Source organism: Emys orbicularis, chromosome 12 (genome assembly GCF_028017835.1).
Source record: "Emys orbicularis isolate rEmyOrb1 chromosome 12, rEmyOrb1.hap1, whole genome shotgun sequence".
NCBI lineage: Eukaryota > Metazoa > Chordata > Testudines > Emydidae > Emys > Emys orbicularis.
Genome location: NC_088694.1, coordinates 53,215,950 through 53,224,270, shown reverse-complemented (window position 1 = coordinate 53,224,270; position 8,321 = coordinate 53,215,950). Strand labels below are relative to the sequence as shown.

At 41.4% G+C, this 8,321-nt stretch overlaps 2 pseudogenes; both read right to left on the bottom strand.

The window, feature by feature from the left end:
* Window positions 1-433: 433 nt before the first annotated feature.
* On the bottom strand, window positions 434-1,387 carry LOC135886891 (olfactory receptor 6M1-like; annotated as a pseudogene).
* A 5,332-nt stretch (window positions 1,388-6,719) lies between these two features.
* Window positions 6,720-7,693, bottom strand: LOC135887113 (olfactory receptor 6M1-like; annotated as a pseudogene).
* Between the last annotated feature and the right edge of the window lie 628 nt (window positions 7,694-8,321).

The window sequence follows — 8,321 nt, the reverse complement described above, 5'->3', positions numbered from 1 at the left end:
TCATTTATTCTAACCATTGGCTAAGTTCGCTATCTATAAAAATTAAAGATAATGCTTTCCTACCATGCAAGGGTGCTGAGACGTCCTCAGAAACCATAGGAATGAAGAGAAAAAAGTGCCTAACAGATATTTGGTACCCAAGTCCTACTGAAAGTGGTGTGGCCTGAAGGAAACTTGCTCTACTACTATCGATGTGGTGCTTGTTCTCTGGATAATTGCACATTGATCTCAAGTGGGTGACAGTTCAGCACTTTAAAGGAAGGTTTAATTATTCTAATTATTTCCTTGAATAATAGAATTGGCTGAACATTTATTCATAAAAAATACACGTGAAGGAAGGAGTATTACACAAAATTGGGCTACAGATTAGTGGATTGATTCATGCCCTTCCATTATCTTTCTGTTGCTTTTCTTGTATCTATTTGGAAGCATGTCACGGATCGGGAAGCAACTTTGCAGTGCTCTGACTAAAGGTTTCTCTCAGAGCCAGTTTCACAGTCTTGTTTCTGAGGCTGTAGATAAAGGGGTTGAGGAAAGGTTACAGTACGGTGTTCAGCAGAGCCACCCCTTTGTTGAGGTTCAAGGAGGAATTTCCTGAAGGCCTGGCATACAACACAATGCAGCTCCCATAGGCAATTACCAAAGATGTGAGATGGGAGCCACAGGTAGCGAAAGCTTTCTGTCTGCCTGTGGCTGTTGGGATTCGGAGAATAGAAAATAAGATGCTCACATATGACAACATCGTTAGACATAATGAGCTCAGCACTAAAGTTGAGATCAAAATAGAATCCACCCTTCTAACCCCACTGGTGTCAGTGCAGGACAGTAGGAAAAGGGGTGTGCTGTCACAGAAGAAATGGTTGATCACATTTGGCCCACAGAAACTCAACTTCTAAATGAGGAGCATCCGTAAACTCATAACCATAAAACCTCCCACCCATGTACCGAGAGCTAACTGGATGCAGAATCTCTGCTTCATGATGGTGGTGTATTGCAAAGGGCGGCAGATGGCAACATAACGATCAAAGGACATGACCACGAGGAGGCAGAACTCTGTACCACCCAAGGTGAAATAGAAGAAGGACTGGGCCATGCAGCTGTGGAATGAAATGGTTCGGCTGATTGAGAGAAAGTTCAGCACCATCTTAGGGTTTGTGACTGAGGTGAACCATGTTTCCAAGAAGGACAAATTGGTGATGAAAAAGTACATGGGAGAGTGGAGTCGGTGATTCACCCACACTATGAAAATGATAACCACTTTCCCAGTTATTGTGATCAGGTAGGTGAGGAGAAGAACCAAGAAGAGGGAAATCTTCAGTTTCTCACCAAGACTGGAAAATCCCAGTAGGATGAACTCAGACACAGCCGTTTCATTTCTTTCCTTCATGTCCAACGTCAGCCTTGGCTCTGGAAAGAGTTACAGTGAAAATAAGTTTCAGAGTGGTAGCCGTGTTAGTCTGTATCAGCAAAAACAATGAGGAGTCCTTGTGACACCTTAGAGACTAACAAATCTATTTGGGCATAAGCTTTCATGGGCTATAACCCACTTCATCAGATGCCCAAATCGACAGTGAAAATAAGAGCATGCCATTTTCACAGATTCATACATTTTAAAGCCAGATGAGACCCTTTTGATTTTCTAGTCAGATTTTTTGCCTAACATACATCATAGCATTTTACCTTGTAACTCCTCCATTAATCCTCTCACTTGCCGTGAGCTGCCCCTCCCTCATTCAACACTGGTGTCTCAGGTTTGGTACTACTGGCCGTATACTCCTTTAATGTTGCTCTCCAGACACTTGCTGGGAAATATTCGGTGATCCTGGCTGTTTTCCTTCGTCTATTTCAAGGACATTGCAGGTCTCGTCCAAGTCTATAGATACTACTCCTCTGATTTCTGGGTTTGGAAAACCATTATATTTTTATTTAACCAAGCTAAACATAAACATAAATATAGCATTTAGTGACCCTTCCACTTCCTACATCTCGAGGGAGACCCTAATCTTATCAAAGCATGACCTGGTCGGGGTCCAGCTCCCACATCCTCTCTGTGGTGCTGCTCCTGCTCCCCTCTGGAGAAAACTGATGACCATTCTCAATGGAAAAAATCTGAATAAGCCATTTAGGTGGCGCCTCCCTCCAGGAGTCTAAACTTCTCTGTCTTTGAGCACCCAGCAGCATATGTTCTTTTTGGTGTTTGTCCCACAACATCCACCATAATAGATTCATAAATTCCAAGGTGAGAAGGGACCACTGTGATCATCTAGTCTGACTTCTTGTCTAACTCCGGCCACAGAACTTCCCCAAAACAATTCCTTTTGAACTAGAGCCTGCCTTTTAAGAAAACATCCAATCTTGATTTTAAACTGGCCAGGGATGGAGAACCCACCACACCACCCTTGCTAATTTATTCCAATGGGCAAGTCTCCTTACTGTTAAAAATAGACACTAAGTCCACTCTGAAGTTGTCTATCTTCAACTCCCAGCCATTAGATCTTGTTATACTTTTGTCTATACTCTTGGAACTTTTTCCTGAGATGTTCTCTGGCCGGTGTTACACAGAAAATCATATTAGATTATCACAACGGTCCCTCCTATTCTACAAATAAATGTACTATGGAACACCAAAGCATATGCACAGTCGTATTATAGTTTTATATATTTACCTTTTCAGAGTAGTGGAGGAACAGCTGCTGTCATTTAGAAAAGAAACAAAAAACAGCTCTGTTCTCTGAATCTCTCTCTCAGTAGCCGTTGCTCTCTTGCCATCTCTCCTCCTCTGTCCATCTGGGGAAAAGTCTTGCTTTCACCCATGCATTAAATAAGGTTTTCAAAATGCAATCATTTAATCTGAGCCATGGCAACACAAACAAGAGATTACCAGAGGCAAGAACTCTCATAGGACACCCTGAGATACCTGATCAAATTGAACCCTAAAATAGTCATCTTCTTGAAGGCTAAGATTTTCAAAAAGTCTACAGTAGTTAGGTGCAGAGCTCCCATTATCTTTCCCTGGGATTCTGGTGCTCAAACACTTAGGAATCTTTAAAAATCCTACCACAAAATTTTAAGGCAGAATAGGAAGATGAATTCATCTTTTTCTGAATTTTCAAAATTTTGGTTTTTTTTTATTATTTTTAATTAGAATTTGTAATCATGCTCTGAAGAGAAACAAGAACATCTCCCTCAAACAGTCACAAAATTATTTACCCTTCTCCCAAACACTTCTAATGATTATGTTCTTAAATTGACAGATTGGCAAATTAATGTGTGTTTTCTTAGTATGGCTGTGTGAATAAAAGCTATTTCAGTAAGCTGACCATTTAAAAAATTGAACGTTGTTTCAGGTTGAAATATTTTTTTTAAAAGAATTTGCAGTGAATGAAAAAGTTAAACAGAAACAGGAAACTTATGTTGGGTCAGATGAAAACATTGACATGTCATTGTTTATGTTCGGGCCATTTTTAAAGGTTTTCCAAACAAACAAAAGCAAAGGAAATTTTCAGACAAAAAAAAAGTTGTTTTGCAGTAAAAAACCCCCAAAGCATTACATTTTCAAACTGCTGCAATAAAATGTTTTGATTTTTGTAAAAAATGGTCGACACAACTCAGTGAAACCAACAAAGACTTGCAAAACCTTTCAGTGTCGGCTATCAGCATTTTCGACCAAAAAAGAGTTTCAACAGAAAAATTTCACCTACTTCTATTTATGAAAAATTGTGTGTGTTTCACCAGGTTTTGGTATGAAGTCCTCGATGTTAAGGTGTGCCACAATAACATTCCACTTAAGAGATGGAATGGGAAAGTTAGAGTCTTTTTCTCATACAAGATTGCTAACGGTATCATTTTAGAGGCCGAGATTAAGGAAGAACAGAGACTAGACTTCCATCCAAAGACAGGCAACACCAGTCAAGACTAGTGATTTTATTTTAGCAATAATTATTTGATGTGCTGTAGGAGCTTCGGTACCTGAACATTCATCACTTACATAGAGCAATAATCTAGGAAAATGACGGGTTCTACAATTTTGTTCTGTGTAATGAAATCCCAGGTACATCTATTAGGACCTGTCCACACTGTGGCTTAGATTTTTCCAAGGAGTATGCAGGGGGGACAACAGGAGTGTTGCACGCAAGACACAGGAGGTAATTGTCCCACTCTATTTGGCACTGGTGAGGCCTCAGCTGGAGTACTGCGTCCAGTTCTGGGTGCCACACTTTAGAAAAGATGTGCACAAATTGGATAGAGGCCAGAGGAGAGCAACAAAAATGAAAAAAGGTTTAGAAAACCTGACCTATGAGAAAAGGTTCACAACTGGTGCATGTTTAGTCTTGAGAACAGAAGAGCAAGGGGGACCTGTTAACAGTTTGCAAATGTGTTAAGGGCTGGTATAAAGAGAATAACGATCCGTTCTCCATGTCCATGGAAGGTAGGACAAGAAGTAATGGGCTGAGTGTGCAGCAAGGGAGATTGAGAATGATTTCCCTAATTTCTAATCTAACTATAAGGACAGTTAAGCACTAGAATAGTTTCCAAGGTAGGATGTGGAATCCCCATCATTGGAGATTTTAAGAACTGGTTGGACAAACAGCTGTGAGGGATGGGCTATGTTTATTTGGGCCTGCCTCAGTGCAGGGGGCTGAATTAAATGAGCTATCTAGGTCCCTTGCAGCTGTTGCCTGACTCTTTTAAAGATTAATCATATTTGGCAGTTGATTAGAAGGTCATAAGGCTCTTGTCCCAAGAATCAGGCTACATAGAGTTAAAACCAAGAAGTTCAATATCTTGTTGGGAACCTTGGGGTGTATGGTAAAGATGATAGATCTTTATTAGAATAATGAACAAAGCCAGAAAAGCTCTGAGCCACATAAAAAGATAGGAGTAGCACAGTATTGGGGATATCTGTGGTATCATTCTTGGCATGAGCTCTTAAATTTGCCTTCTTACACCCTTTGTTGAGGACTTGGTGATGAGAGACGAAGGACCAGCCCTGTCTCTGGCATGCCAAATGAGTCCGATGGTCCAGGTTCCTCAATGCTGAAGACTGATGGTAGATAACAATAGAGCTGAAGGGTCGAATGGTAGCTAAGCCCAGAAAACTAACTCTCCACACGGTGGTCTGCCCTATTATAAGACCTGTGCACCATTGTGAATATTCATGCTAATGCTCAAGCTTCCATGCCCAAATCTAACTTCCTCAGCCACATAACACGGAGGTCTACTTATTCTACAGGTTAACATATTCATACATATTAATGCCATTTTAGCTCATTATGATACCTGTCACTTCTTGTTTAAGCCGGTTTACGGTTATTACTTGCATGTTCCTGCCGTGTTCCTGCTGTTGCCGTGTACCGTTAAGTTCCAACTCCTGCCATTGAGCAAGCTAGCCCAAATTCCACCGAATCTGAGGGTAACTTTCGGACCACTTATCTATGCCAAAGGTTACAGGCCTATTATATGTCACTACACTTATGCTAACCTGCTTAAGCTAATGTCTTACAGGATACAGGCCTGGAGGCTCCTTGTGTTACAGCTGAAGGTAATAAAGGCTAAACAGCCCTACATGTCTAGGGTACTAGGAAAGTTAGGGCAAAGTGAAAGGTTACACTGTGGTGCAAGAACCGGGGGGGGGATTTCCTCTCTGAGTCAGCACTGATCCCACAAACATCACTATGGGACAGTGTGCATCAGGCAGCCGTGTGCTTGACTCAATATAGGCTGCTGTTGTCTTTGAGTCAAGGTTGAGGCCAATGCCCCGGCATGGTGCTAGGAAGTGTGGGGCTGCCACACCAGAGAAAATGTTTTCAGGAAGATTAATCAGTGAAATTGTTTTCTGATACACGGTGGGAGTGGGAGGTTGGGGGGAATATTTAATTTTAAACAGTAAAAGCAAAGTCTATGCCTCACTTGCTGTTATTTCAGCACATTCTTTCTTGGGATTAAATATTTGTGTTCCATCTTTCAAAGGGAATGTTTTTTCAACACTTATAACTAGAGGTGAAATAGAAAAGCATTGTAAAAATGAGTGTGTCTGATCTTCGTTGATCTTGTACCATGGAAATGAAAGGGAGGGGGAAGGAGAGAGATTCTAGTCGGAAATCTTGAATTCCATTTTATGATTTTAAAGTGTGTTTTCCTTCTGCATCAGAATGAAACCAAGACCTTTTGACATTTTGTGTGAAACAGTTCCTCTCTTCCAGTGCGGTATTACTGGTCACTCTAGAGAGCTCAGCTCTGTCCCTACAGCCCAATGGCTTGGATTATGTCTGGTACACGGGACATGCAGGTTCTAATCACTGTATGACCTGATTTGAAGCTGGGAGTTGAACTGGTGTCTTTCACATCCCATGCATGTAGCCTAACCACCAGGCTCAATAATTGAAGAACCTCTCAAACTACAGACAGAAAGAATAAATATGTGCCTAGCTTATGTCTGTTACCCAAGTGCTTTTGTGTAGCCCAAAGGAAGCTTTCCCTGCTACGATCAGTGAAGTGTTTGATCGGTGGATAATTACCCATTTGTCTCAAGTGTGTGATAAATCAGAATTTTCAAGACAGACTGAATAAATCTAATTATTTCTTTGAAGAGTAGAATTGACTAAACTTTAATTTAAAAAAAATACAGATTGAGAAAGGACTATTACACATAATTTTCTAATCATAACAGATTCATTATGGTGGTGGGTATTTTTTTGTTTGTTTTCCTTTTCTTATATCTATCCAGAAGCATGGTGCAGATTGGGGAACAACATTACAGTACTACGACTAAAGGTTCCTCTCAGGGCGAGTTTCACAGTCTTGTTTCTGAGGCTGTAGATAAAGGGGTTAAGGAAAGGGTACACTATAATGTTCAGCAGAGCCACCCCTTTGTTGACATCCAAGGAGGAATTTCCCGAAGGCCTGGCATACAAAACAATGCAGCTTCCGTAGGCAATTGTCAAAGCTGTGAGATGGGACCCACAGGTAGCAAAAGCTTTCTGTCTGCCTGTGGCTGTTGGCATTTGTAGAATAGAGAAGAAGATGCTCATGTAAGACAACATTGTTAAACATAATGAAGTCAGTAGTAAAGTTGAGATCAAAATGGAGTCCACCCTCTGAACCCGACTGGTGTCAGTGCAGGAGAGCTGGAAGAGGGGAGAATTGTCACAGAAGAAATGGTTGATCACATTCGGCACACAGAATCTCAGCTTCAAAATCAGGACCATCCGTAAATTTGTAACTGTGAAACTTCCCACCCATGAGCCAAGAACCAGTTGGAAACTAAGTCTCTGCTTCATGATGGTGGCGTATTGCAAAGGGTGGCAGATGGCAACATAGCGATCAAAGGACCTGACCACTATGTGGAACAACTCTGTACCACCCAAGACAAAATAGAAGTACGACTGGGCCATGCAGCCATAGAATGAAATGGTTTGGTTGACTGAAAGTTCAGCATCAGCCTAGGGCTTGTGACTGAGGTGAACCAGATTTCCAAGAAGGACAAATTGGCAATGAAAAAGTACATGGGAGAGTGGAGTCGACGATCAACACACACTATGAAAATGATGACCACATTGCCTGTTACTGTGATCAGGTAGGTGAGGAGAAGAATCAGGAACAGGAAAATCTTCAGTTTCTCACCAAGACTGGAAAATCCCAGAAGGATGAACACAGACACAACCGTTTCATTCCTTTCCTCCATATCCGACATCAGCCTTGTCTGTAAAAAGGGTAACAGTGAAAATAAGTGAATGGCATTTTTGTGTATTCATAGATTTTAAAGCCAGATGGAACCCTTGTGATCTTCTAGCCCCACTTTGTACAAAACATATGACACAGGATTTTACCTAGGTTTCTGAGTAGCAGCCGTGTTAGTCTGTATCCGCAAAAAGAACAGGAGTACTTGTGGCACCTTAGAGACTAACAAATTTATTAGAGCATAAGCTACAGCCCACTTCTTTGGATTTTACCTAGTAACTCCGTTACTCCCCTAACTTGTTGTCATAAGAACGGCCTAACTGGGTAAGACCAATGGTCCATCTAGCCCAGTATCCTGTCTTCTGACAGTGCCCAATGCCAGGTGCCCCAGAGGAAATGAACAAATCAGGGCAATTATCAGGTAATCCATTCCCTGTCATTCACTCCCGGCATCTGGCAATCAGAGGCTCGGACACCCAGAGCATGGAGTTGTATCCCTGACTATCTGCGTTAATAACCCTTGACCGATCTATCCTCCATGAACTTATCTAATTCTTTTTGAACCCAGTTATACATTTGGTCTTCACAGTATCCCCTGGCAATGAGTTCCACAGGTTGACTGTGTTTTGTGAAGAAGTATT